Genomic DNA, 6,000 nt, shown 5'->3' on the forward strand with positions numbered 1-6,000 from the left:
ATAAAACGGTATGAAGCATGTTTCCATAAACACAGTAGATATCAAGGACCGTATATGGGGCACGCAAAGAAGTACACTACCTTTACTTCTTCATGATGTTGCTCAACAATATACAAGATATTACACATGTGAAGAAGAAGACGCGCCTCCGTCCAGTGGCATCGCCAACGCTCGGCCCGCTCTGCTCGTGCTGTTGGTCCCTGGTGTCTTTGGAGAGGGTGCTCCACTCTGCCTTGCCGTTCTTGGAACTCGTAACGTCCTTGAAGGACACCGCCAATAAACATTTTCTCAATTGGTGGAGGTTGCTGGAATTCCCCCGCCGCTTGCACCCTGGAGCTTCAAACCCGAACGCTTCCGCCCATCATGACCGGCAACACAGATCCGCCGGCACCTGCGCCCCACTCCGTCATCTGCACCGGGGTTCCTCGGCTATGTGATCGGAAGGTCTTTAGCGGTACAGCTGACATGGACGTGGAGGACTGGTTTGCGTCGTATGAAGGGGTGAGTGCGCATAACAAGTGGGACGACGTCGCGAAGTTGACCAACGTCATCTTTTATCTTACTGGCATTGCCCAACTCTGGTTCCATAACCACGAAGTCGACATCCCGACATGGTCAACTTTCAGGACGTCTTTCACACAAGTGGTTGTTCGACCTACTGTCCGCTAACGCTTGCGAGCCCGTGCACAGCAGATTGGTGAAAATTTTATGAGCTACATTAAACAAGTCGTCAACCTTTGTAAACGTGTCAACGCCGCCATGCCTGAAGCTGGTAAAATTCAGCACATCCTCAAAGGCATCAATGATGGCGCATTCCAGATGCTTTTGGCCAGGAATCCGCGCACCGTTTCTGAAGAAGTCGCGTTATGTCAGTTACGAAGAGCTGAAGAAGCAACGCACAATGACTCGGCAGCCTCTGTCGGCCGCCGACTCGCTATTGAATCTGGTTGCCGTTTCCGACCACTCTACAGTGCTTCAGCAGATTCAAGACCTCGTGCGCGAGGAGGTTGCCCGTCAACTTTCCTCGGTCCCCTTCACTCAGGAGCCGTCCTGTCGTCTGCCTACAACGCTTCGCACCGTCATTGCCGAAGAGGTTGCTCAAGCTGTTCCAGTCGCTCACCACCAGCCACCTGTGGCTGCGCCTCTTCCCTATACGCAGACAGTGCAGCCTGTCGCCGCGCCTATTACGTATGCGCAGGCAGCGCAGCCTGTTGCCGCGCCTCTTACGTATGCGCAGGCAGTGCAGCCTGTTGCCGTGCCTCCTACCTATGCGCAGGTAGTGCGTAGGCCTCACCAGCCGCCTTTCTCGATCCTGCAACAGTCTGCACCACCCGCCGTTCCTACTGCTTCGTAGGCCGGGCCGAGAGTCCGCAATCCATGGCGGACGTCTGACACTCGTCCCATTTTTACGCACTCTGCACGCCAGGACACGTCGCTCGCTATTGCTGCCGTCGCCTTCCAACTCCCGACAACGCTGCCCGGAAGTTCCAGTATGGCAGTCAGCCCATGCACCAATCAGCCCCGGGTCTCTCCCAGCGGTACGTTTCTTCTGACCTCCCTCAATATCCGTCGCGCCGCTCCCCATCTTCTCGTCGACGATCGCTCTCCTCAATGCGTCGCCCACCCGCACCCTCCGACCAGGAAAACTAAGCGCCGCAGTTCGCGAGGCGAGAACTGAGCCATCTTCGAACTGCCCAAGTCCTCGCTCTTCTCCTGCTAACATGGTCGCAATATCTGTCGAAGGTATTTCTACTTTTGCGCTTGTTGACACCGGCGCCGCCGTTTCTGTTATAGCCGCCAAACTCCAGCGCGAACGACCTAAGGACGTCCGTAGGAGGAGAAGTGGATGTTTCGATAATGATGTCCACTGGATTTCCCCCGGACGACTGCTATTGGACTTCGACGTCGGGATCTTCTCCGGACGTCCAATAGATTTTCAATGCCCATTGGGATATGACGCAAGATTTCGCAGTCATATGCAAGAGAGCCACACAGCTGGAATATCCAAGCCTGCTTGACCGAAATCATCAAGGAGTGGTCTCTCGACCTCAGCAATGTGCCTTTGTATGTGATGACAGACAATGGACGGAATATTCGTGCCGCCGTGCGTCAGATGCAATGGATCCCACTTCAGTGCCTGGGACACACGTTTCAACTGGCAATCAAGGACGCAAAAGAAGAAACACCGGTAGTTTCATCGCTGTGCAAAAAGGCACAAGCGTTAGTTGGGCACTATAAACACAGCGCTCAGGCAACTCGCCGGCTTAAGCAATGCCAGAAGGGCATCGAGCTGCCAAGTATAGGCCTCATTCAAGATGTGGACACGCGTTGGAACAGTGAACACACAATGTTCAGCCGCTTGGTGCAGTTAAGAGACACTGTCTCAATCGAAATAGCAACATCAGAAACAAGTGTCAGCTGCCTTTCCCAAAGTGAGTGGAATGTTGCTGCAAGCTTAGTGCAGATGCAGCAGCCTATTGCAGATGCCACTACAGATCTTAGCAGCCAGAAGTATGGAACTATATCATCAATTGTACCATTCCTTTGCGGGACAGAACACATTCTTAAGAGGCACACTAACATTGAAAACGAAGCCGCTTTGTTTGCAAAGAACTTGCTGAAGAGCTTGGAGTCACGGTTCCTTCTATATGCAGAACGAAAGGAACTGATGCTTACAACACTATGTTTTCCGAGGTTTAAATCTATTTTTTGCACAAATTCATTCAATCAGTCACAGGCTGCTGGCAGCAGAACTTACTGGTCGACACGCTCGCATGAACTCTCCATCGCAGCACTTTCAAAATCCGCAGCCATCGGCAAGTCTTGCCGTAAGCAAAGAAGGCTAGGGAACAGTCTGGGAGAGTGTCGAACTGCTGGCGTCCAGCAGAACCGGCACAATGAGCTCACATCTTATAGTAAAGAAGTTGAAAAATACTTCAATTAGCCGCTGATACGACGAAAGTATGATCCTTTGAAATACTGGAAAGAGCATGGAGCTTCACTGTATCCAGGAATCTCCAAAATTGATTTGCGATACCTTCCCATCCTTGCTTCAGAGGTGGTCAGTGAACACATGTTTTCAACTACACTAGACACCGTAACATCGCGGCGAGAGAACCTGAAGCCAGGTCAGGTGGAACAGCTTGCGTTTCTGCATGACAATTTGTAACCTTGCGATAACAGTCACTCACTAACAGTTTTGTGGCAGATAATCTCCAGTGGTGTTGAAGAGGCGAAATTCAACGGCAAATGAGTGGTTCCTGAAGTATTTTAAATGTATATTTGCCTTCTTTAGTTCCAGTCTGGCATATTCAATACAGAGTGAGATATGGAGTGTGCGCGCTGCTTCGTATTTTTTTTTCGTTCACTCATACCTGCAGAAATGGTAGGTGCAAATATATGTACACATTTCAAAGATACTTATGTGTGCTTCAACTACTTACAAAATGCTCGACGCCTCTACAAGGTATCTCTATTGAATTGGATGGATTTTCGTAATGAAGATGTAGGCGCTGGTTATATTCTGCTTACTACTGAATGCCATAATTGATAATGGCGGTGTGATATTCTTTTATTATTTTTATAATACCAGACAGTTCACTCAGGTATGTGAATTAATTGTTTCCTTTCATTAGTTGTAAAGAAATTTAAGGTCCGTAGGGTACACCGTCCTTTTGATACCATGAGCCATTAAATGTCTACAATCATTTTCATAGTTTGTTGCACTGTGTAGGCACCATGAGGTAAGAAGCAGTGGGAAGCAAAAATCATACGACAAGTGAAGCACAGACGCGCTTGATTTGTCATATTCTCCTTGTTTTTCACTAACTTCATGTTTCATCGTGCCGACCACAGCGCTGTAATACGATAAAACTACACCAACTATGCCTTTTGAAGCTGTGCTTACTACTATCGCAAGTATTTTCGCATCAAATATTTCAGCACAATTAATTTTATTTGCCATTTATTCGCACTGTGATATTTTCACTTATTCTGATCAATCGCCGCATTGTTCGTGGTATAACTAGCAAGGGTCCGCTAGAAAACTATTTTGCTTCAGAAGTGAACATGTAGTCGTGGTTGAATGACGTTACGCGATTCTGCAGAGTGCACTACAGCCATGTACAGTTTAATGTAAAATTGCCAAAGCAAATTGTCAGCTCTAATATTAGCCGCCTGGAATTGAGGTTCCGTTAATCTATACCTTTTCACTGAAGTAATCGCAGCTAGAAGTTCAGAACAAAACACAATGCCGACCCTTTTTGGAAGTCTGGCTTTCGGCGCTTACCGCTGCCTACGGCGGTAGCAACGTGCTACGGCGTTGGGGCTGCGATGTTCGGAGAGTAGCAGAAAGCGCGCACTGAGAAGCTCTCCCGCGCGCGCTGCCCGGTTAATGCCATGAAGATTTGGTCTATAAACGTGTAGATACTGGCAAGTTCACCAGAATGGAAAGGCAACAGTAAGAAGCACGTTCAAAAAAGGCATGGCATGTGCTCATGTTTATGTTAGCACCAAACAATGAATGTTTGGAATAACAAGCATTGTTTGTTAATGTGTGAATTAACAAAAAGAAGCAGCGGGAAAATCCTCCCTGCGACGACCGATAAACATACAGTGCGACGCAACTTGAGAAATAACGACACTGAAGCGTCCAAGAGTTTAGAAGAAAAGAAAAAAAAATGTTTGAATCGTTGCGATGGCACGTAATGAGTCGCCGTATAGCGTCGAAGTCCCTAGTTATAAGGAAATTATTTTTGAACAGCTATTATAGCGTCCACGCAACAATGGTTGCGTGTGTGCTGTCAAAACTTCATATACTGCTGATTAACAAAAAGAAGCGGCAGAGAATTCCTCGCTGAGAAGACGTATAAACATACAGTGCGACGCAACTTATGCAATAAGGATATTGAAATGTCCAATATTTAAAAGAATACTTTTAAAAAAATGTTTGAATCGTCACGATGCGCACATCACGAGTTGCCGTATTGCGTTGAAGTCGCTAGTTATAAAAATTATCTTTGACGAGCTGTGATAGCATCCACGCAACAATGGTTGCTATAGTGTACTGTCGAATGTTCATGTGCTGCGGCCTAAAGTTCACAGCACGGTGCGAAAACGCGCTCGCAGCGAAAGCGAAACATTGTGCGCGGACGTGCATGCAGACGCCCTGTCGGTCACTGCGAACCCGTGCGATCGCTGCATTGAGGCTTCATTCTGTTATGCTTCATTTGGTTATACGGGCAGAAGACTAAAAGAATATATTTCACATAGTCTGCTCTCAGCGACTGCCTGCCTTTCACGCAAGAAGCTGGTTCAGGGTACTCCATCACATCGACCGTGTGCAATGGGCATTCACTGTACGTATTCGGTAAAGAGATAGCGCCTGTAAAGTATTCTGCGCTTTATCTTTACCCAAGTTATTGTTTTGACAGTAAAACACTTCCCTCATTTGGAGATTACTTACAGAAATGCCCAGGAGGGCTCCCACGTGGTGTTTTTATTGAGCGCCGACAGCCAAACCTACGAGGTTTCCCTCATACTGCGCGTTATCCGTCATACTACGCAAGCCGCTTCCGGCAGATGGCGACTCCGTAAGTCATCGCCCCCAATATCTGTATGTGCAGTCACGGCCATGACTGCAGCGGGCATGTCATGTGGCAGCATGTTGGCTTTGTGCACTTAAGCGCGATTTGCAGCTCCAAGGCTTTCAGGAGAAAACTAAATACTGTTTCACGCGACTGACACCTCCCGAGTGCCAAAATGACTTAATGGCTTCCGCCAGCTGTGCTTAACTATATGATTCATGCACACTGGGTACTGGGGACATTTCATGAAAACATACTATAAACGATGTGTGTTTTCTTTTGATGTATAGATTAGCTTAAGTAATAGAACTTATGAGAAGGTAGAGGAAGAATAAAAAAATTATTTACCTGGGTGTACATTTAAGCAGAAAACCAATTTTTCTTGTGCTTTCCAGATAATTGCGTATATAGAGGT

General features: G+C 47.5%; 1 long non-coding RNA gene across 4 annotated transcripts in view; it reads left to right on the top strand.

The window, feature by feature from the left end:
• LOC125945641 (uncharacterized) overlaps positions 1–6,000 on the top strand; it is an 89,332-nt gene that overhangs the window by 23,445 nt on the left and 59,887 nt on the right. The window lies entirely within an intron of this gene.

Source organism: Dermacentor silvarum, chromosome 5, assembly GCF_013339745.2.
Source record: "Dermacentor silvarum isolate Dsil-2018 chromosome 5, BIME_Dsil_1.4, whole genome shotgun sequence".
NCBI classification, from domain to species: domain Eukaryota; kingdom Metazoa; phylum Arthropoda; class Arachnida; order Ixodida; family Ixodidae; genus Dermacentor; species Dermacentor silvarum.